We start from the raw sequence: 24,235 nt of genomic DNA on the forward strand, positions 1-24,235 counted from the left end.
CTCTCCCTCTCTTCCTTCCTCGCTTTCTTACACATATACACTCACACTAAAGAAATTAGTGCAGGAACAACAAGTCCTACTAAAGTGGATGGAGACTCCGGCTTGATGCTAGAATGCTTGACTAGTGTGTATGGGGCCTTAAATTCGACTCCTGTCCCTGCAATAAAAACAGTTTCAATTCAGTCTTTCAGGGATGCTCTGTGGATCTTCCTGATGCTCTTCCTCGCATACCCCGCTCTTTGTGTGGCGAAGAATCGTTTTTCCGTTGTTTGACATGTATTGGGTTCTAGGTAAGCAGCAGCTAGCAATGGCAGCAAGGGTGCTGTGAGTTTTGTGAGGCTGAGCCCTTTGAGAGGGATCCATTCGGAACTCACTGACAGGTGCTACTTTTTGTGGATCAGAGAGTGCTTTCTTCTTACAAATCTCAAAGAGACGGCCCTTCCCAGTGACGGGCTGTCAGCGCCCTCAGTACAGCACCCTGAAGAATTTTACCAGGCTTTTAACAGTGGTGTGTGTGTGTGTGTGTGTGAGAGAGAGAGAGACAGAGAGAGAGAGACAGAGAGAGAAAGACAGAGAGAGAGAGATAGAGAGAGAGAGAGAGATATTTCACTCTAAATACAACAGCCTTATACTCTGTGACAGACTCCTTAAACCTTTTCCATGTGTGACCACTTCTTCCCTGGAAAATTTTTAGCAGTCAGGTGTATGGGAAATACATGTGTGTAAAATAGCTACCGAAGTCAAACATTTACTGATAATAACCCAGAGAGAAATTTATTTTAAAACAATTCCTTGACATACATATAAAATTCCCATTTCTTAACGATGGCAGGAAAACTGCATGCCAATGAGATGAATGAGATGAGTGTTTACTTTTGCATAAAGCGAATGTTTACTTTTGCTTAAACCTCGGCTGACCATTTGATGCTGTGGGAAATGAAGCATCTTCAGCACTTTTCATAGTTGATTGATATTCTGATTTTCGAATCATCAATATTGAGAGTCCTACTTCACACAAATATATAACAAAAGTGATAAAAGCTTGTTTAGGGCCATTTCAGAACTTTTTATTAAAAAGTCTATCCAAACTTTTTATTAAAAAGTCTATTCAGAGTTGGAATTCATTTAACATTTTCAAAAATTAACTGGCCAGCAACTCAAATAGAGAATTTTAAAATCAGGTGATCTAGTACAATCCAATCTAGAGATACACCAGTTTGACATATGCTCAGGAAAGGAAGGGACTATGAAAAGTCTTCCTTTGTTGTAATTAAAACATTGCTTCTATAAGCACAGAACTTGTACGCACAGTGAAAATGCTGCAGTTCGTGATGCACAGTGGTCTGGAAGCTGAGCCGGGCGTCTCAGGCAACGTCTGCAGGTTCTGTAAGACACAGTGCACAGCGCACATGTCCTATGTCCAGAACTAAGGCTGTGGTGATGTCATGGGAGCAATATGGATGAGCCCTGCCTAAAACAACCCAGATTCACCATGCATTTGGTTTTGAGGTTTTCTCCAGTCATTGTACATTCTGAAAACTTTCAGTGTTGTCAAATCTAATTATTATCTTAACAATCCATCACTAAACAACCATGTTTACATCTGGAAAGCAGCTGTGACATGAAATCCCAAAATGCTCATTTAAAAAAAAAAAGCAAAATAAAAGTTGGGGCAAATGCAAATTCCTGATCACTTTAAAACTACAGACTTGGACTGAGCAAGAATTTTCAAAACTCTAATGGAAGACAGACGGGCTCACAAAACTGCTCACCACAGGCAGAGCTAAGTAAAAATTAGTTATTGTGTGGGACTGAGTGAACTCAGGGTCATTATAATTTTGACTTTTCTCTTGAAGTCGAATTGGTTCTTAGATGTCTTACTTTTCAGACGTGAAGAGTCCTTTTCTCCTTTCTCATACGACGTCTGTACCTTGCAGCAATTCACAGGAACCCGGAACGCGCTGCCTTTCTTGCTGCTCCCTCTCTCTAGAGACTGGAACCCTGCTGAGCCTCATGATTGATCTCACAGGTGTTTGCTAAGTGAGTGAGGGTCCTCCCTCCTGGCTGCAGAACGCAATTCATCAAGCTCTTGGGCTTGTAAATGTCTAATCTGATACTTTTCATTGTCAAGTAGTTTTTTTTTTATTAAAAATTTCCACCTCCTCCCTTCCTCCCTTCCCCCCCCACCTCCCCCTCCCTCTCTAGTCCTAAGAGCAGTCAGGGTTCCCTGCCCCTTGGGAAGTACAAGGTCCTCCCTCCTCCATCCAGGTCTATAAAGGTGAACATCCAAACAAACCAGGCTCCCACAAAGTCAGTCTATGCAGTAGAATCAAAACCCAGTGCCATTGTCCTTGGCTTCTCAGTCAGCCTTCATTGCCAGCCACATTCAGAGTGTCCAGTTTGATCACATGCTCCATCACTCCCAGTCCAGCTGGTCTTGGTGAGCTCCCATTAGATCTGACCCACCATCTCAGTGGGTGGACGCTCCCCTCGTGGTCCTGACTTCCTTGCTCCAGGTAGCTTTAAGTTACATTTTTTTATAATTGCTTGTTTACTGTGTGTGCCTGGGTGTATCTGTGTCGTGGTGTTCCTGTGGAAGTCAGAGGACAACTTTTGGGAGTTGGTTCTTTCTTCCTAACATGTGGACCCCAGAAATTGAACTCAGGTTGTCAGGTTTGACAGCAGATGCCCTTACCCTCTCAGACATCTCAGTGACCAAAGTTGTATTTGGTTTTTTTTTTCTCATAATTTTAAAAATTAAATCTTTAGAATACAAAATAATGGGTTTCAACACGGTGTTTTCATGCATTGCCAGACGGTTTTGTTGTTGTTGTTGTTGTTGTTGTTAAACAACTATGCCTGGGGCTAGTGAGATGGCTAAGTCGGTAAAACTGCTTCAAGGAAAACCTGGCAAACTGAGTTTGATCTCTAGAAGCCACGTAAAGGTGAAAGGACAGAACCAGTTTTGCAAAGTTGTCTTCTGACATCCATACCTGTGTAGTGGTACTCGACAACGTGCAAACATCTCTCTCTCTCTCTCTCTCTCTCTCTCACACACACACACACACACAGAGAGAGAGAGAGAGAGAGAGAGAGACACACACACACACACAGACACACACACACATTTAAAAGTCCTACATTTAGGCGACACAGTGGCAATAAAGCCTGTGGTAATATCAAAGTTCCAATGGAATTCAAGATATACATAGATGAGAGATGGCTTAGTGGTTAAGAGCTGTAGCACAATTAATAAAAACAGAGACTGATATTAAGGTTCAGCCTGAAGGTCAGAAAAGCAAAACAGCCAGCTGCCAGCTCTTACCTCTCCCTCAGTCCGCAATGGTAACCCTGCCTCCAGGAATCTCGGAATGAGACTGTCTGAGAGTTGTCTCCTCCCGTTTTATATGCCTCTCTAGGACTAGGATTAAAGGCGTGCACCACTACCATCCAGTTTCTATGGCAATCTAGTGTGGCTACTGGGGTTAAAGGTACACGGCACCACTGCCTGGTCTGTAAGGCTGACCAGGGCGGCTGTTTTACTCTCTGATTTTCAGGTAAGGTTTATTTACTAAAATAACAAATTAAATATCACGACAAAGAGTTTTTTCTGCTCTCCAGAGATCCTGGTTCAATTCCCAGCACCCGCATGGTAGTCGACGATCATCCGTAACTGCAGCTCCAGGGCACTGGAGAACCTCTTCTGGTTCCTGTGTGCACCGGGCATTCATGTGGTACACATACATATGTGAAGGCAAAACACTTACACACAGAAACTAAAAATAAATAACTTTCTTTCTTTCTTTCTTTCTTTCTTTCTTTCTTTCTTTCTTTCTTTTTTTAAAAAGCTACACATATGAGAGCCCCAGCCCACATCTAAGCCCTACCCCTACATGCTTACGGGCTGGTGGCCAACTCCTCCAGGACCTTCCCCACTGGAGCAGAGGACACTCACACTGCCACAACCCCAGTCCCCAACTTGAGCAGAATCCTCCACTCCCCAATTTGGGTGGAGATTCTCTACTCATCCACTCTCATCAAGGACAGGTCATCCAGACAAAAACTAAACAGGGAAATACTGAAATTAACAACAGATGTTAGGAACCAAATGGACCTAACAGGTATCTACAGAACATTTCTCCCAAACACAAAAGAATATACCTTCTTCTCAGAACCTCATGGAACATTCTCCAAAATTGATCACATACTGGGTAACAAAGCAAGCCTCAACAGATACAAGGAAATTGAAATAACCCCTGCATCCAGTCAGACCACCGTGGATTAAAGCTGGATTTCAACAACAGAAAGCCAACAGACTCATGGGAACTGAACAACTCTCTCTACTGAATGACTACTGTGTAAAGGCAGAAATACAGAAATAAATTAAAGACTTCCTAGAATTCAATGAAAAAGAAGGAACATACCTACACGTAAGGGACACAGTGAAAGCGGTGCTGAGTAAAGTTCCTAACTTTAAGCACCTCTGTAAAACAAAACAAAACAAAACAAAAACCTGCAGAATTCTCCTACTAGCGATTTAACAGCACACCTGAGAGCTCTGGGACAAAAGAAGAAAACACACCCAAGAGAAGTAGACAGCAGGAAATAATCAAACTGAGGGCTTAAATCAATAAAATAGAAACAAAGAGAGAAAACAATCAGTGAACCGAAGAGTTGGTTCTTTGAGAAAATCAACAAGATAGACAAACCCTTATTCAAACTAACTAAAAGAAAGAGAGAAAGTATCCAAATTAACAGAATCAGAAACAAAAAGGGGGACAAGACAACAGACATGGAGGAAACCCAAAGAATCTTAAGGACATACTTTAAAAATCTGTACTCCACCCAACTGGAAATTCCAAAAGAAATTAACAGTTTTTTGATAGATACCTCTTACCAAAGTTAAATTGAGATCAGATAAACAATTTAAGTAAACCTATAACTCCTAGCGAAATAGAAGCAGTCATTAAAAGTCTCCCAACCAAAAACAGTCCAGGGCCAGACAGTCCTTTCAGTGCAGAATTCTACCAGACTTCCAAAGAAGAGCTAATACTCCTCAAATTATTCCATCAAATAGAAACAGAAGGAAGATTGCAAAATTCATTTTAGGATGCCACAGTCACTTTGATACCCAAACCATACAAAGATTCAAAAAAGAAAGAGAATTACAGACCAATTTCCCTCGTGAATATTGATGCAAAACTACTCAATAAAAAACTCACAAACCAAATTCAAGAACATATCAAAAAGATCTTCCACCACAATCAAGTAGGCTTCATCCCAGAGATGCAGGTATAGTTCAACATATGAAAATCTGTCCATGTGATTCACTATATAAACAAACTGAGAGAAAAAACTCACATGATTATTCAATTAGATGCTTAAAAATCCTTTGACAAAATCCAACACTCTTCCATGATAAAAGTCTTGGAGAGATCAGGGATACAAGGGACATACCTAAACACAATAAAGGCAATTTACACCAAATCTATAGCCAACATCAAATTAAATGGAGAGAAATTAAAAGGAATTACACTAAAATAAGGAACAAGACAAGGTTGCCCACTCTTTCCATATCCATTCGGTGTAATACTTGAAGTTAGAGCAATAAGACAACTGAAGGGGACCAAGAGGATGCAACTTGGAAAGGAAGTCAAGTATCTCTATTTGCAAATGATACGATAGTATACATAAATGACCCCAAAAATTCTACCAGGAAACTCCTACATCTGATAAATACCTTCATCAAAGTGACTAAATACAAGATTAACTAAAAAAAAAAAAAATCAGCAGCCCTCCTATATGTACAAATGACAAAGGGGCTGAGAAGGAAATCAAGAAAAGAACATCTTTCACAATACCCACAAATAACATAAAATATATTGGGGTAACTCTAACCGAGCAAGTGAAAGACCTGTATGACAAGAACTTCAAAGAAGATATTAGAAGATGAAAGACCTCCCATGCTCATGGATTGGTAGGATTAACATAATAAGACATAACGTTTTTCCTTTTAAAAATTTAAGTGCGTGTGTAGAGTACAGAAGCTGTTGTACATTTATGATTTAATAAAATAATTCTAAAGGAAAAAAAATGACCATCTTACCAAGAGCAATCTTCAGATTCAGTGCAATTCCCATTAAGATCTCAACACAATTCTTCGCAGACCCAGAAAGAACAATACTCAACTTTATATGGAAAACAAAAAACCCAGTGTAGTTAAAACAATCCTGTACCATAAAAGAACTTCCAGAGGTAGCATCATCCCTGCTTTCAAACTGTACTACAGAGCTATATATAATATATACAATATAACATATTATAATATATATTATAATATACACTATATATATATATGAACCGCACTGACATAAAAACAGGTTGATATCCCTGGGAGGTCTGCACTTTTCTAAAGAAAAAGGAGGAGGAATGGATCTGGGGGAGAGGGGATGTAGTGGTGGTGGTGGGGGGGGACTGGAAGGAGAGAAGGGAGGGGAAATTGAGGTCGGGACGAAATATATGAGAGAAAAATAAATAAATAAAAACACACGAGCCATGATTTAAAGAAAAAGGTGTGTGTGTGTGTGTTTGTGTATGTCCCAACACACCAAGACCCTTCACCCACTCCGAAAGAAGTCTTGGTGACGCAGGAAAGGAGTTTCTTCAACACAGCTGTCCTGGGAAGGGAAATGGAGACCAATTATCTTCAATCCTGTCCTTGAGGCAGGCATTGGTAATGGTGCTTGCGTCACACGGGGGGGTGGGGGGGGGGGAGGGAGGGCGAAAGCCTGGTGTTAGCTGGAAGCAAGCCTGTGTGGTCAGTAGTCTCTGTGGGACTATGGTCTGTTATCTTTCTTTCTATCGGCGGCGTGTTTAGTGCTGCCTGGAGATTAGTTTTGATATCCGGCCACATGGCGCTCCTTTATCAGGGCTGTTGTTTCTGAGGTGAGTGTAGGAGAGAATGACTCACAGGATGAGTAAATCAGGAAGAGAAAGCAGCGGTACTACAGCAATAACTTTTTCCTCTCTTTGGGTTAGGGCACCGACTAGAAACATCCACGCTTTGTTTGCCAGGTTTAGAACCGGACGTTGTAAAAGAAAAGACGGTAGTTGGTAATCTGTTAATTATGACTTCAGTCATGAAGGAAGATTACCAGTTTCAGGTGAATACACTGAACTATTAAACACCTGATGTGCAGAGATGGGCAGGGATTTCGGTTTTGTTTGCTTATTGTTTTTTCCCCTGATAGTGTTTCCTGTAGCCCAGACTGGTCTCCGGTTCATTCAGCAAAGGCTGACCTTGAACTTCCGGCCCTGCTCCATCCTTTACCTCCAGAATCCCTGGGATGAGAAGCCTGAACCACCACACTGTGTTTGCGCAGTGCTGGGGAAGAAACCCAAGACTTTCTGCATACTAGACAAGCGCCATGCTAACCGAGCTGCACCCCAGCCTCTGTCCCAAGGTTTAAGGTAAAAGCTGAAGGCAGAGATACCAAGCTTTATTCTGCAGGCCCAAGTGAAAAGTCAGCGCTTTTAGGAGAATCAGCCACCAAACTTCTGTTACAGCCTGCTACACCCAGTATACACTGAAAGCATCCTAAGTTTGAAAACATGTTGGATACATTTAATACGCTGGCGTTATGCTTAGCTTACTCTACCTTGAATGTGCACAGAATGTTCTGAATGAAAATACAATCGTGCGAAGCCACATAGGATACAAGCCCCAGTGTTAACTGAAACATTGAATGTCTATGGAAGATATTAAATGCAGTAGTAGGCCCTGTAGGGCACGGTACAGGCAGTTTCCTCCAGGATCACGTGACTGAATGCCACTTCCCGGCATCTCTTGAGACCATCGTGGCACTTACATCGCTAGCTCGAGGAAAGTTCAAAACTCCAGATCTATAGCAAAGAGGGGAACGAGGGGAGGTGTGGTGGCTCGGGCCTGTGGTTTGCTAAAATGTTCTCTTTTTAGCTGTATGGGATCTTTAATGTGAATGAAGTATTTTCATTTCTAGTTATTCAATGCAAAATTTCTGTTAATTTGTAACAGCTAAGAAATATATGATTCTTTTATTCATCAAATGTGCTGTAATATGTCTTTTAAAACATATATTTTGGGGCTTCAGAGGAGATGTCTCGGCAGATAAGAGAACATATTGTTCTTGCCGAGGACTCAAGTTTTATTCCCAGCAATCAAATTGGACAGTTCACACACTGCCTGTAACCCTAGCCCCTAGGATCTGATGACTTTTTCTGGCCTCTGCAGGCACCTGCACATATGCATAGATATGAGCATATTTATATATAATGTAAAAATAAAATAATATTTTTATTTATTTTGAAACCTTTGGTACACGTATAATGTATTTTGATCACATCCTATCAATCCCTCACTCTCCTTTTCCAACTCTTCTCGATACCCCCCCCCAACTTTAGATCTTTTAAACTGGCTCGAGTCCAATTAGTGCTGTTCATTTGTGCATGGGTGTAAGGCCGTCCTCTGGAGCATGGGCAACCTACCAGGAAATAGCAATTGCCTTTGCTCCTCAGCCAGGGGTGGGGCCTTGTACGTCCCTCTCGCATCCATGCTGGTGTATTAATTGGCTTGATCTTGTGCAGGCCTTGCGCAGGCAGCTGCAGCTGCTGTGAGCGCATGCGTGCAACAGCCATGTCATGTCCAGCCTCTCAACAGTCCTTCCTGACCTCTAGCTACTGCAGTCTCTTTGCTTCCTCTTCAACAATGTCCTCTGAACCTTGCAGAGAGGATCATTGCAATGTATGTCCCCTTTAAGGCCTGACACCCCCAATCACTTACTCTCTACACACTGGCCAGTGGTGTGTCTGTATTAACCATCGGGCATTGCAAAAAGAAGCTTCTCTGATTAGGGGTGAAAGCAGCATTGATTATGGGTATAAAAATAAGTATTTATAAGGCAGTGGTATACTGCTTCTTTGGAAGAATAAAATCAGCAATTTCTCCCCTGGATTCTATAACCTACCGACCATGGGTCTTGATTACACCCTACCGTTGGTGTTCTTCCACCAACAGCCCTGTCTCCACATCTTCGCTGCCATTTTTCTTTTTCTTAGCCACGCTGACTGGGATAGGATGAAATCTCAGTGTGTTTTTTTCTTGCGTTTCTCTGATGGCCAAGGATGGTGAATACTTGTACATTTTTTTTCTTAGCTATTTGTATTTCTTCTTTGGAAAACTCTCTGTTTAGTTCCATAGCCCACTTTCAGCTGTGTTGTTTGTTTTCTCAGTGTTCAGTGTTTTGAGTTCTTTGCATAATCTAGACATGGATCCTCTATCATACATTTAGCTGGTGAGTATTGATTTCCCATTCTATCTAGGGAAGGTTTAGGAGGGGAGGGGGTACAAGGGTAAGGCAAAAGAGCAAATAGTGTAAGGATAAATAACGGTAAGGATATTTGAAGAAGAATGTAGAAAAACCTACTATTTTATAAGATTCCTAAAAAAACGTATTTTACATTTTTTAATTTTATTTCTTATTTCTACTTGTGTACATGTGTGTATGTGTTTACACATGTGTGTGGTGCCTGTCAAAGCCAGAAGAGGGTATCAGAGTCCTTATAGTGAGTCATCTGACATAGGTTCTTGAAGATGAATTCAAGTCCTTTGCAAATGTAGCATGTACTCTTAACCACGAGGCATGGTCCCAGCTTCCTGCTCCCCAGTATATTTTACAGAACCCACCGTTTAAATGTGGTTACCCTACACAGGGCCGGCGGCGGGGGGGGGGGGGGGGGGGGAGGGGGTTAATGCTCCTCCCATGAGCCAATGTTTTAAAGCTTTTGTTACATGGGGCTTTTATTTCCTCGGTTGGGTTAATTACAAGGTTTTTCTTAGGGGCTGTGAGTGTATTGTGAACGTGATCTTTTTCTCCCTGACTTCTTTCTTAGCATGTTTTCTGTCTCTTTGTTTTATTTATTTATTTTTAAATAAGGAAGCTATTGAATTGGATATGTTAGTTTTGTACCTGCTACTTTGCCGAAAGTGCTTGTCAGCTTAAGAAGTTTTCTGGTGGAGCCTTTGGAACTTCGTGTACATAATGTCGTCTGCAAACAGGACACTTTGTCCCGCGCTACCTTCTCGCCAGCAAGAACGACGCGGGGCACTTAGGATTCTTCTGCAGTAAAGCTTTAATGCGTCTTGAGAGGGAGAGCATCAGCTTCCAAAGCGGAGACCCAGAATGAGGGGAACCCAGCCCTTATAAAGGAAACAGTCCTCGCTTCTGACGTGTCACTCTTGGATTGGTCCGCTGCCCATTATCCCAGATGATGCCTCGGAAGTAGGCAGGGACGCAGCAGTAGAGAGTTACCAAGCACATGCGCTGGGATTAAAGGCGTGTGCTACATCATCTTGAACTCACAGAGATCTGCCTGTCTCTGCCTCCCAGGCATTGGGACCAAAGGCGTGTACTACCACGCCTTGAGGTCACAGAGGTCAATCTGCCTCTGCCTCCCAGGCATCAGGACTAAAGGCGTGTACCGCCACACCTTGAGGTCACAGAGGTCAATCTCTACCTTTGTTCCTTGAAGCAATGGAGAATGTGGTTGCGGCCCTCCACAACACTTGAATTCTTTCTTTCCTGTTTATATGATATTATTTCCTTAATTGTTTTATTACTCTAGCTAGGGCTTCTGGCACAACACAGAACAGGAGTGCTGAGAGTGGATACCTTGCTTTGTTCCGGGTCTCAGTGGAAGTATTTGAGTTTGTCTTCATCCAGTGACAGCGGTGTGTTTATCATCCACAGCCTTTATTATGCTGAGAGATGTTTCCTCCACTCCCAGTCTCTCCAGGGTTTTCATCAGAAGTAACATTGGATTTTGAAAAGGTCTTTTCTTTGATGGCGACATCCCAAGGAATCTCTCCTGTTTCCTTCTAGCAACTTTCTGTCTCCTTTTCCTGCTTCCCTTGCACTCCATAACTTTCTTATATTTACAACAGACTAGGTAGTTCTATAAACAACTGAAATTTGTTTAGTCCCTGGTTCTGAATTATTCCATTACAAAAGACAAGAGGTTGAGGAGAGGGGTGTCAACTTACCCTTCTTCCAGGAGCTCACTCACACAATAACTGATCCAGTCCTGAAATAATAGCTTTAAATTTTCATTAGGTCAGAATCCTCCTGACCGAATCATTGCTTGAGACTCTTACCTCCCAACATGAACTTGGAGAGATACATTCCGACCAACAGCACCACCCACATCTATCCATCTGCTTTAGATAGTTTCCTGATTTGCTTCTAGGTAAGCAGCATTGGTCATGGTGAGGGCTGAATTCCCAGCACTTCCGGAAGTGTCTTATACACGTTAAGTGGCTAGTGAATACCTGATGACTGAATAAAGACCACAAGACCATTTCCTCCTCACACCGCTCACTGTTTGTTTCAGGGGTTAGCAACGTTTTCCTCTAAATGGCCAGAGAGTAACTAATTTAAGCCTTGTGGCTGCACAGTTCCGAGCATGCAGTGTGAAAGTGGTTATAAGCAATAATCAAAGGAGCTGCTGTGCCCATGTTCCATTGAATCTTTATTTATTAGAAACAGCCCACAGTCTATCTTGAGACTTTGGGCTATATTTTGTAGATCCTGGTTTGAGATGGTTAATCACTGTTGCCAACTTGGCTGATTTTTGAGTCACCTAGAAGTCTCAACTCCGTGTGTCTTTGATTTCCAGACAGGCTTAACTGCAGGGGGAAGGCCTACTACAAGTGTGCGTGCCCATCGTATGAAGGAGAGCCCCAGACTTGATGAAGAGAGGAAGAGGAGAAAGCCAGACGAGCCCCAGAATTCATTCCTCTCTACGTCATGGCCGCAAACTCAAAGCGACCAGTGTGCTCTCGCTCTCCTGGGCATGCTTTCCCTGCTGAACTGTCATCCCTCAAACTAAGCCAGAAGAACCCCTCTTAAGTTGCTTTGGTTCCAGCAGTGAGAACACTGTGGTGAAGATCAACCTGACTGCATACTTGCTTGTTCCCATAGCACAAGCACTCTGTTCCTCCATCCTCCTCAGCGTGGTGGTCATCATGGCATCCCATGCCAGCATGCTCTTACTCAGCCTGGGAAAGCTGAGTGTACCCTCAAAAGCCCGTAAGAACGAGCATCATAGGGTTCAGCCGTTCACTGGCTGGTATCAAATGACAGTTTTCTCTCCTAGAGTCTTCAGAACTCCTGTTTCAAAGCTTGTCTTTAATCATGCCCCGCGATCCCTAAATATTCCAACATGGTTTTCCTCATGGTCAGTGTGGTAATCTCAAGACAATAACTTCAGTGTTAGAGACTGGTATTTTCCGAGTCAACTGCAATGAAAGGCAATCCCAAAGCAGTTATTTCTGTTGCTTCGGTTATCATTCTGGCCCCCACTAGGAGGAATGCTCATTCATTCATTCATTCATTCATTCGTTCATTCAACAAATATCAAGAGCACAGTCATACATGCCCTCATATCAGCTATTCTCAACAAGTGTGTATAAAAACAAAACAAAAACAGATGTGCGTGTGTGATACATGTCTAGCCATCAGGAGGCGAAGACAAGAAGCGTAAGAGTTTGAAGCCAGCCTGGGCTACACAGTGATTTCTACGCCAGCCCATGCTAATTCATGAGATCACGTCAAAATAAAACAAGAGAACTCACCCCCTCCCAAGTTCTTCAGCCAGGAGAGTTTGCTCTATGTAAATATAATAGAAAAAAAGTCAGTCTTTTTTGTTTCGAACTTTGAACTATTTTCCTACCAAGGATGATGCTAGAAAGAAAATTTTACACATGAAAATGAGGGCCTCTGGGTTTTGCGTTGGCTGTTTCCTACCTCTTTCTGTCCAGGCTGCGAAGTTCACTGATTCTCAGATCTGCAATTCATAGTGCATGCAGCCAGGAGTTTGTTGGCGGAGCGCCAGGCTGGCTGAAATAGCAACCTTTTGACCATAACTTCTGGGGGAAAGGAGCCCTCTCTGCAATCATCACTCATGAAACTTGTGGAATGTGTTTGCACAAAGGGTCCATTGAGAGTCGACAGGTCCGCTACAGCCGTTTCTTTATTTCTATGGAGGAAGCGTCAGCAAATGCAGCCATCAGATTCTTCCATGTCTGCTCGGGGAGGGGTTCAAAGGCTTTGGGGACCTTGAGTAATCGGCAGCTCAGGCTTCCCCTATGGGTGGAGGTCCTGGGGAAAAAGTCAAACCCCTGAGTCAGGGTAAAGCCTGCCAGCTGAGACAACTTACTGAGCCATGCGGGGCCTCCTCATCCTTGTCCCCGACAAGCAGACAAGGGGAGAAAAGAGCCTGGTAGGGACAGCAGCCCTCCGAGAACACGGCAATGCCAGTCCCTGTAGTCTCATGAAAGCAGCACCGGGTTCTGTAGCAGTCTTACAAGAAACGCCCTCCCCGCTGGCCTCCTACAGTCTTCGTTGTAGCTGTGAGTTCACAGAAACACCACCTTCATTTGCCCTTTTCTTGAGTGTGACCCTTTTAAAGGGGCAGCAGGTCCCAGAGGCAGAATAGATCAAAGGGAGCCAAGCTAAAACAGATGTGGGTTTGCAAAGGCTTTCTTTCGCTCTGTGGGGGGAGAAAGAGAGCAGCTTGGAAAAGAGACGAAAATGCAGCTACTGTCCCAGCCCAGGGCTCAGGGATTTTTGTGGGAACAGAATGGGAATAATGAGGAATGTTGGTTGGGCCTTTCGGTGTGCCTGCGCTCTCGTTGTATATCCAAGTTGAGAATGTTAAGCAGCCACTGGTTTCCTTCTTTACAAGTGAGGACATGGAGGTGCAGAAGGGTAAGGACCTTGATAAGAAACTCTGACTAGAGCAGATATTCCTCAACTCTGCCTTCTCTTTCTTTCCACTAGACGGTTTTAAAAGAAAACTTAGGTCTGTCTAGCCCTTCTATTTCGTGGATTCCAAGCTTGGATTTCTACAAAACCATTTCAGTGCATAGTGCCTCTAGTCTGGATGGGTATTTCTGGGGAGGAGTGCCGAGTTTGGATTAAAATACTTCTTTACTGGGTGTAGCAAGTGAGTATAGTCTCAGACACCCGATGAAGTTCTGTTTTCCTCCTGGCTTGCCAACTCGGCCTATTGGCTTATTTATTTATCTTTCTTCCTAACCCTAGCATAAGGCAACTAACGAAACACCCACCTTAGCTTGAAACTCAAAGAGGGAATTACTCATCGAAGCAGGGTAGCACTGAGTTTTATTCAAAACAAAACAGACTGTAACTACACAAACCTGGGGGAAATGGAGCCCTCCGTGGAAACTTGGAAGCAGTCTCTAGCAGAAGAAGGACGGAAAGCAAGTGGGTGAGAATGTTCTCCTTGGGGTTCGGAAGAGCGGTGGTTCTTCCACTGTTAGGAAAAGATGACGGTCTTGTTACCAGCAAGGTCATCATTGCCTTGCTTCTAATAGCTGAGGAATTAGGAAATTATAGCATGTCAGATTTGGAAAATTCTGCCCAAAATGAGACAATCATCTCTCAAGCAGTGCAGGCCGGCTCAGCAGGCTGTTGTCTCATCCATGTGGCATAGCTTTTTGTGTGTGTGGGGGGTACCAATTCACACCTTTCATATCACAGAATTTCTTTTTTACTAGACCCGAGAACAGAGTCCAGGGCCCTGCGCTTGTAAGCATGTGTCTACCACTGAGCTAACTCACCAAACTGGTCTTTTTCAATCATAGTTTTTGAGTGGCTAATTTTGTAGCTGGATTACTTCCGGGTGTATGGTTCCATTCATTCACGGTCCCACACGTCCTCTGAATATAAGCTTCGACAGTTCCCGTTTCCTTGAGAGCCTCACCTACCCTGGGTATTCATAGACTATACTGGGTTTGTCTTGGTTACCTCCTTATATTTATGAAGTTTGTTGTTGTTTGTTTCTTATCTTTTCCTATTGCTTGAGATGGAGGCTTGCTTTGCTCTTGCAACTTGATCACTGTGCTATATCCTTTATTAAATATCTGACCCTTTCCCTCCTTGAGTAGAAGTTATACTTTTGTCAAGTGTTAGATTTTCATAGATGCTGAGCTGTCTTTCTGGGTTCTCTAGTCTACTCCACAAAACTGCTATATTCATCCTACTGCGGTAGCTTTATGTGCTTTTTCATGTATTACTGGCTGTCTTTGTGTGTTTATTCATTCATAATGATCTTAAGAATCTTATCAGTGTTCGGAAGAATAACAACGCTGAGTCCAGCAGATCTCCTGCCCAGACCCTCGTCCTGTGGATATTATTGACAAGACAGAAAGGATCGTGTGGGTGTGGTTAAAGCAAACCGACTGAGGCGGAAAGGTTACAGAGAATGGCTCCGTGGATCTGATATGATGACATAATGATCCTGACATAAAGCACACAGGAGGGGTCAGAGGAAGAGGAGGTGGCAGTGTGTCCGCAGAAGAGATTACGTAAAAACACTTGAAGTCAGAGGGAGAGGCATAGCCCCAGAAATCTGTGCTGGAAACTGGAACAAGAAAAAGAAGAAAGAAGCATCTCCTCTCCCAAAGAGCCAGGATCGTTGATGCCTTCACGGTAGCTGGGTTTATCAGTCAGTGTTCTGTTACTAAAACAGAAAGCCTGAAACAATCAACTTACAAGGAAGAAAGATTTGTTTTGGTTTACAATTTCAAGGTTTCAGTTCCTGTTCTGTGGGTTCTGTTGTTTTGGGTTAAAAGCCAGGCAAAGTATCCCCTTGCTGGCAGGGTAGAGATAGTTATTGATTTCACAGCAGCCAGGAAGCAAACTAAAAAAGACTAATATTTAATGTGTATATTTTTTAAACCCCCTCTGTTTATGTTTCGGGGTTGTTTGCCTGCGTGTTTACTGGTGTGCCATGTAGGCACAGTGCCAGCAGGGGACCAAAGAGGGCAAGTAGGTGCCGAGAACTGAACCCAGGTCTTTTGGAAGAGCAGCCAGTGCTCTTTACTGCTCAGCCATTTCTCCAGCTTCAAGGTTTACTATTTTATCAGTGGTATTTGATCAGATATTTAGTGTATGTTACACACGGTATAATAATACATGTGGAGTGATTTCAGAGACTGTGCCCCATGCTGCACTGGTGCTCGTACAGCATCCCCTCAGAATCCCAGATGAAGGAGTAGGCAGCCACTACCCGTGTGGCTAGAGATGCAGCCCCTGGACTACCCTCTCATCCTCAAGGCCAGAGTGCATGCTGGGACTGCAGGCCTGAGCATCCTCTCCAAGAGTGCAGGAAGCCCTGAAAGAGCAGTAGGGGCTTAGTCTTCCTTAGTTTCCCAGAAAACCCTATGAGGAAACTCCTACTTCAAATTTGTCCTTGGGACAGGTTTTTGGGTTTTGTTAGTTCTACCCTTAACCCCTAGGTGTCAGTTTTAAGAATGATAGAAAAAGCCAAACATGGTGGTTCGCACCATTAATCCCAGTACCCAGGAGATAGAGACAGGTGGGTCTCTGTGAGGTCAAGGTCAGCCAGAAGCAGTATATCGTGGGACTCTGCCTTAAACAAGCAAAAAGAGAACAGAAGCGCACCCCCCCTCCACGTGCATGCATGTGGGCAGTGGGGGGTGGGGGAATCAGACAGGCAGAGACAGAGAGACACTGTAATGTAACCCAATTAGTCTTACTAAATAAAAACCCGGAGTCAGAAATCAGGGGGTGAAAACTGAAGGTTGAGGGTATAACAAAAAACCCAATATATGTATGTTTATTTTTATACATTTTAAATTAAAATATAATTACATAGTTTCCCCTTTCCCTTTCCACCCTCCAGCCCTTCCCATGTCTCCTTCATCCAGTCTGTCCCCTGTCCCTTTTCCCACTCTCCAAGTGACAGCCGTAGGACTTTTTGTTTTACAGGAAGAAGGGCACACATGTCAACACTTAAGAGGTGATATTTACTTTTTAAAAGGGGAGGAAAACTTTCTCAAGGTAATGGATGGGAAAGTTGACTTGTTCCTTTTCTGGCCCCACCTGTGTCTATTTACCGTAGGGCTTGTCGGTGGCGGCAATGTGGGAAGAGCTTTTGGTCCCGTTTACACTGGGTGTGACTTTCCCCTTCCACGTGTGTGCCACTCACCGTGAGCACTGCTTGGGAGGGACTTGTGCGCGGATCAGGTCTGTTGAACATCCTGCTGACGCTGCGGAAGCACTCGTATCCTGGAACACAGGAACAGAAAAGAAGGCTACACATTCACATACGCTCCTCTCTCTGTGGGAGGATATTTTGTTTGTGCTTTAACACAAAAAGTTTGCCTAAGGATCAGAGTGCCGAGCTAGTCACACTAGTCAGTCATAGAGGCCCGGCAGTGGTGCCACGCGCCTTTAATCACAGATGATCTCTGTGAGTTTAAAGCCACCCGGGGCTATCAATCTAAAAGAGAAACAGAGCGGAGCAGTGATTTCACACAGAGTTTCACACCTTTAATCCCAGCACTAGGCAGGTGAAGACAGGAAGTGATATGGCTGGGCAGAGAGAGGAATATAAGGCTATAAGGAATATGAGGAGACAGGAGCTCGGTTTTCAGTCTGGCATTTCGTAGAGACAGCATTCGCTCTGAGGACTTGTGGAGACAGGATGCCCGTCAGTCTGAGCATTCGGAAAGGCAGGGACTCTAGTGGCTGAGTGTTCTGCTTCTCTGATCCTTCGGCTTCCACCCCTGCTATCTGACTCCGGGTTTTTATTTAATAAGACAACTAGGGTTGCACTACAGTGTCTCTCTGTCTCCGTCTGTCTGTCTGCTCCCTCCTGTGTGTGTGCTCCTGTTCTCTTTTGTTTGTTTAAGGCAGGGTCCCACTATATACCGCTGGTGTCTGGAACTCAAAATATAGGCTGGCCTCGACCTCATAGAGACTTACCTGTCTCTGCCTCCTGGGTGCTGGGATTAATGGTGCGAACCACCATGCCCGGCTTTTTCTGTCATTCTTAAAACTGACACCTAGGCGTTGAGGGTAGAACTCAACGGTACAGTACAGTCTTAGCATGGGTGAGGTTCTGGGTTCCATCCCCAGCACATAAGGCAAACCATCTTGCATGTTGTGTCTAGATGAGTGGATCTTTCCTGAAAACATGGACATCCTTTCACTAAAGCACAGCACACTTGCTGAAATCTGTATGCTAGACCAGGGAAATAGCCTGGTAGGTAACAGCACTTGAATTGTTTCCGGGATCCCATAATGGAAACAGAGAACCGACTCCAGAAAAATTTCCTTGACAAGTGTGTCTGAGTGCGCTCTCTCTCTCTCTCTCTCTTCCTCTCTCTCTCTTTCTCTCTCTCTCTCTCTCTCTCTCTCACACACACACACACACACACACATTACTACTAATAAATAATAACAACAAAACTTTATTTTTAAAAAAGATCTGTAATTAACACAGCTACTGTACCAGGTTTTTTCTTTTGGGCCACCAACCAACTTCCAAATCATGACACAAAGACTTCTTATAAGTTATGAATGCTCACCCTAGATTAGGCTTTTTTCTGGCTAGCTCTTTTAACCTAAATTAACCTGTTTCTCTTTATCCTCCTTTTGCCTCAGGACTTTTTACATTTCTTTCTTCTGTATATTTTACTTTCACTATTTCTCGTGTCTGGCTGGCTGACTGCCAGGCTTGGGGACCCCGACATCTACCTCCTTCTCTCCTCCTCCTCCTTCTTAGTTCCTTTCCAGCCTAGATTTCTCCTCCTATTTATTTTCTCTGCCTGCCAACCATACCTATTCTTTCTCTGCCTAGCTGTTGGCTCTTCAGTTCTTTATTAGACCAATCAGGTCCTTAGGTAGTGAAACAAATGTAACACATACTTATATAATTAAACAAATGTAGCATAAACAAATGAAACAATCTTTACACAGTGAATGTGATATTCCACAGCATAAACAGATTTTCTTGTTAAAATAATATTCCACAACAGGTTACACTGTAACACAGATTGTCAGACCCTGTCCCAATGTTTCCCTCCAGTTACTACTGCAGGATATAATTTCCTTGAGAATTTCCTGTTGTATTACATTGTTAATTTCTTTAGCTTCCTGCTTCCTGCATTGTGCAATTAGTTCCTGGCCAGTCCTGGGCTGTCCACACCCCCCAAGTGTGCCCCCCAAAAGCCCATCATTGAAATATTAGTGCAAAAATGCTGTCTGAAGAAAATGAAGCAGTTAGGGAAATACTATATTGCTGCATCCGGTGTGAAGTGTATAGTCTGCAGGCATAACAGCTGTTCCCAAAAGCTTGGTCTTACATGTATAGAATATGCAGAACTATTCACACCCCTTAATGGAACCCTTTCCCCTAGAGGAAATATTAGCACGTCGCAGTCATATTATTCTCACATGGCCAGAATATTACGAGAAGGCCATAGAGAATTTCACAGCAAAAGCAAAGTTAAAGTCTCTCAATATATTAACCACAAATACTGATGGTAAGACTGATTTTGTTTCATCCATTGCAGGATACAAGCATCCAGTCTACCCCGTCCAATGGCATCCTGAGAAAGCACTCTTTGAGTGGAAGTGACTGACAGGCATTTCCCATACAACAAATGTTGTGGAGATTGAATTTTACTTGGCAGAGGTTTTTTTTTTTTCCCTAAAGCCCAAGAAACAGTTATCATTATGAGTTCAAAGTTGAGGATATGGAATGCCTGATTTATCAGTTCTATCCGGTTTATACTAGAAATACCATTTCAGCAATGTTACATGTTTGATTGAAAGTTTTCAATATGTTAACAGCAATTTTGAGTAATTCATCCATTGAGTTGCCAATCTGCTGCTCATGTCAAAATGAGAAAGCCACACAGGTTCCTTTCCTGTGTGCCTCTCTCTGTGTCTTTATTTCGTACATGAAGATTTTTAACAGATTTGATCATTTGACAGGAAGAAAGATAAATAATCATAGGGTTTCTCATGGAAAAGTCTTCTTGTATCTAAAGCTTAGAAAAATATAAATAAAAAAAATAGTTTCTAAGAATTTCCTTGACCTTTCTGAGTTTGATGCTGTATTGGGACATTTGAGAATTGCAACCACACACAGAGAGTGAATTTGTGATATATTTGCATTTTGTATACACATTCATGCATATATGCATTTATTAGATTGGCCTGTAAGATAACAGATTACAAAGTCCCACAGTGGAACTGCAAGTTAGGGGCTAGAATGCCAAGTGGTGGCTCAGTATCAGAATTAAATGGTATAGTTACTATTCAGGGTCTAAGATCTGAGAATCCTGGACTCTTTCCTAAGCTCCAGAAGGGGAAGGGAGAGACTACCCTCTTCTGCGCTTTTCCATCAGAACTCTCAGCCAATCTGATTATCTCACCCACACATGAGCAGATCTGCCTGACTCGAACGCAGTCTTCCCTGCAAACACCCTCATAGACGAAACCAGAAGAACCTTATTAGCTCTGTAGGCTCCCCACAATCCAGTCTAAGTGATGCCCAAAGTCAACCACCCGAAACACTTTTACCCATTACAGACCTGTGGTGTGGAGAAGTCGGTCTGCTTGTTCAGTTCCTCCCTTATGAGGAGGTCTCAGTTAAATGTCCCCAGCACTCTGGTCACTTGATTAAAGGCTGCCTGCTACGCACCCTGCTCCAATAGGAAACTACTCTTTTTATAGCTGCTCTAATTGCAGATTTTCTGTTATAAATATATCTTGTGGGGTCTGTGTAAATATCCCATTCTTATGGAAGTTTCTATTTCTCTATGCATTTATGTTGCCATGGGCTTTCTGCCTATCCAGGCAACCCTAAGACATCACAGTACTCATCTGTTTGATGCTGAGACTACTTTCTGGGTCTTTTTGCTGTGCCTCCCATCAGTGCCTTGCTTTTGAGTACAAGTTCATTCTTAGCTCCTCGCCTCAGCCCTGGCATTTTTCTCCAAACACACTGACTCTTTTGCGGAGAACCATATCATCTGAGTTAGAGTTGCTATGGCTGTGGAACACCATGGCTGAAAAGCAAGTTGGAGAGAAAAGAGTTTATTTTGACTTAAACTTCCACGTTGCTATTCATCATTGAAGGGAGTCAGGGCAGGAACTCAATCAGGGCAGAAATCTGGAGGCAGGAGCTGATGCAGAGGCCAGGGAGGGGTGCTGCTTGTTGGCTTGCGTCCCCTGGCTTGCTCAGCCTGCTTTCTTACAGAACCCAGGACCACCATCCCAGAGATGGCACCACCTACAATGGGCTGGACCCTCCTACATTGATCCAGCCCAAGAGAGCGATCTCATGGGGCATTTCCTCAACTGAGGTTCCTTCCTCTCTGCTGACTCTAGCTTGTGTCAAGTTGACACAAAACCAGTCAGGACACATATTTTGTAGAAGATAAAAATAAGGCGTGTTCACTGCTATTAGAGTTTCTCTTACTCTAGACAAAGCTGGAGAGAGGTAGTTATACTCAGATTTATGCTGCTGTGTACACATATGTATTCATATGTACATGGTACATGCATTTTTACATATTTTGGTCTTTCTTTGGTGGTTAATCTTCATTACCATTTTGGTAAGATTGAGCCACACCTCTGGAAGTGTCAGCGAAGACGTTTCTAGAGAACTACCTGAGAATGGAGAAAGACTCTCTCTGAATGTGAGTGGTAGCATCGCCATGGGCTGGGTACCCAGATGGACTCGAAGGGAAAAGGAGGAGAAAGCTGAGTGAGTGCAGCAATCCCTTCCTGCTTTATTGCCTGTGAGGTAACTGCTCTGCTCCACCACACCTCGCCATCACTGTGGACTGACTCCTCTGAGTCCGTGAGCTGAAGCAGGTGAAGTGGATTTGAGGCCAGACAGACCTTGTCTCTACAAGCAACACGCAGACAAGATCCCAGAAAAGATATCAGAAAAAAAAAATGCAGAGCCTCTCAAAAGTGGAAGTGAGCATAAAGGTTGGAGAAGGTGGGGTTACTGCCAGGGGTGTCACATGGAAGTCGTCAGCGTGAATGACACCAGGTCTGCGAGGTGGATGTTGGACATGGCTGACTCGTGACCTGCTTTCACTTGGCTGCTGGGGGACTTTAGAGTTCTTTGCTCAGTTGAACTGGAGTCAGCCTGTGTGGACTAATGCCATCTGAACCGGATGAATCTGTAGTCCAATGTTTCCTGATTTTGGAGAACAAATCTCAGAGAGAACAAAATATTTTCATATTCCTCATATTTACTGGTTAAGAACAGCAGCTTGAATATTTGGATGTTTTCTAGTTTTTTTTTCATTTCTTCACTAAAGAAATGTAATGAGAGTAAATGATTTTTTCCCCTGAAAACCCATAAATACAAAGAGACTGTGAGCAGAGGAAATTCAAAGAACAACTCAGAGTGTTAGTAAAGGATACGTGACTGTGTACTGGCTTGATGGGTTGATGCCCAAGCTGGCAATGATGGGCACTGAGCCACCTGTTGGTTTGTACGCAGAAGCAAGAGCAGCATGCCCAGGACTCAGTGTCCCCAGGGCTCTCTACAATAAGGGCAAGTGGGCAGACAAGGGGGAGATCTCTTTTCGAAGCTCCTTCTTAAGGTCTTTGATAGATCTTCCTGCCCCACCCTTTGTACAGAGTGGAGATTCAGCCTCAGAACCATGCTGCAGGGTACCCACACCCTTTGAGGACAAGCTGTGTGGTGACTGTTCTCCAATGGGTATGCTGTAACAGGAAAGAGATGCTGGATCGCAAAGGTTCAGCTAGAAACAGAATATACAATATCCTGGTCTGTAGGATCAATGAGCAGGTGAAAGCCGCTGCGACAAGCCTGATTACCTGAGTTTGCTTCTTGGACCTACACGGTAGGAGAGAGAGCAAACTCCTAAAAGTTCTCTTCTGACCTTCACGTGTGTGCGCATCTTCTCTCTGGTAGTTTGAACAGAATTGGCCTGTAATCTCATAGGGAGTGGCACTATTAGGAGGTGTGGCTTCTTTGGAGTGGGTGCGGCTTTGTTGGAGGAAGTGTGTCACTGTGGGGGCAGGCTTTTAGGTTTCCTATGCTCAGGATACCAGCCAGTATGTCAATAGACATACATGCAAGATTCTCAGCTACTACTCCAATTCCAAGTCTGCCTACATACCACCATGCTCCCCACCATGATGATAATGGACTGAAACTCTGAAACTGTAAGTGAGCCACCCCAATGAAATGTTTCACTTAATAAGTTGCTGGGGTCATGGTGTCTCTTCATAGCAATAAAAATCCTAAGATTCTCTCTCTCTCTCTCTCTCTCTCTCTCTCTCTCTCTATCTCACACACACACACAAATAAATGTAATAAAAATTTAAAAGATAAGATATTATGGTAATTTAAAAATATTGTTACTATGGTTAGGCATGCTGGTCAGTATAGAGTATCTGAGCTTAGTCTTCTACTCAGTATGCCCTGGGGTCAATCCTCAGTACTGTAGCCAAGAAACAAACAACTAAAATACTGATTAAAAACAAATAAATAAAATACTGATTTTATGTTGTACCATTATTAATTTTGGTCAGCTGAACTGGGTAAAATATGGTTACAATTAGCTTCTATTTATTTTTAGTTTTAATTTATAGATGGAAGTCTCATGTAGCCAGGTTGATCTTTGTTGTGGATTATTAGTATTATTATTATTAATTTTGGGTTTTGAAGACAGATTTTCTCTGTTTAGCTTTGGAGCCTGTTCTGAAACTAGCTCTGTAGACCAGGCTGGCATCAAACTCATAGATATCTGCCTGCTTTTGCCTCCTGAGTACTGAGATTAAAGGTGTGCACCAGGTGTGGGATATTATTTTAACTGGGTAAAGATGTGTTGTATTTGCTTTATCTTGCTTTCCTAAGGCACCTGATTGGTTTAATTAAGAGCTGAATGGCCAATAGATAGGCAGTAGGAAGGATAGGTGGGGGCTGGTGGGCAGAGAGAATAAATAGGAGGAGAAATCTAGGCACGAGAGAAGAGGAATGAGAGAGGAGAGAAGAGACATGAACGAGCACCCCCCCCCCCCCCGCTCCAGAATCCAGGCAGCCTCCAGTCAACCAGACACAAGAAGCAGTGAAAGTAAGATATACAGAAGGGAAAAAAGTAAAAAGCCCCAAGGTGTAGAATGAGGGCCGGCTTGTTAGGGTATCTGTCCTACCTGGTACTCCACAGCTGGCAAGTCCCAAAGAAAATCACTCACAAGACTCCATAAAATTATAAACTGATTGGCCTTTAGCTCTGGCTACTTATTAGCTCTTATAACACATATTACCCCATTATCCTTATCTACGTTAGCCACATGGCTCAGTACCT

The sequence above is a fragment of the Myodes glareolus genome, chromosome 7, assembly GCF_982192425.1.
Source record: "Myodes glareolus chromosome 7, mMyoGla1.1, whole genome shotgun sequence".
In the NCBI taxonomy this organism is placed as follows: domain Eukaryota; kingdom Metazoa; phylum Chordata; class Mammalia; order Rodentia; family Cricetidae; genus Myodes; species Myodes glareolus.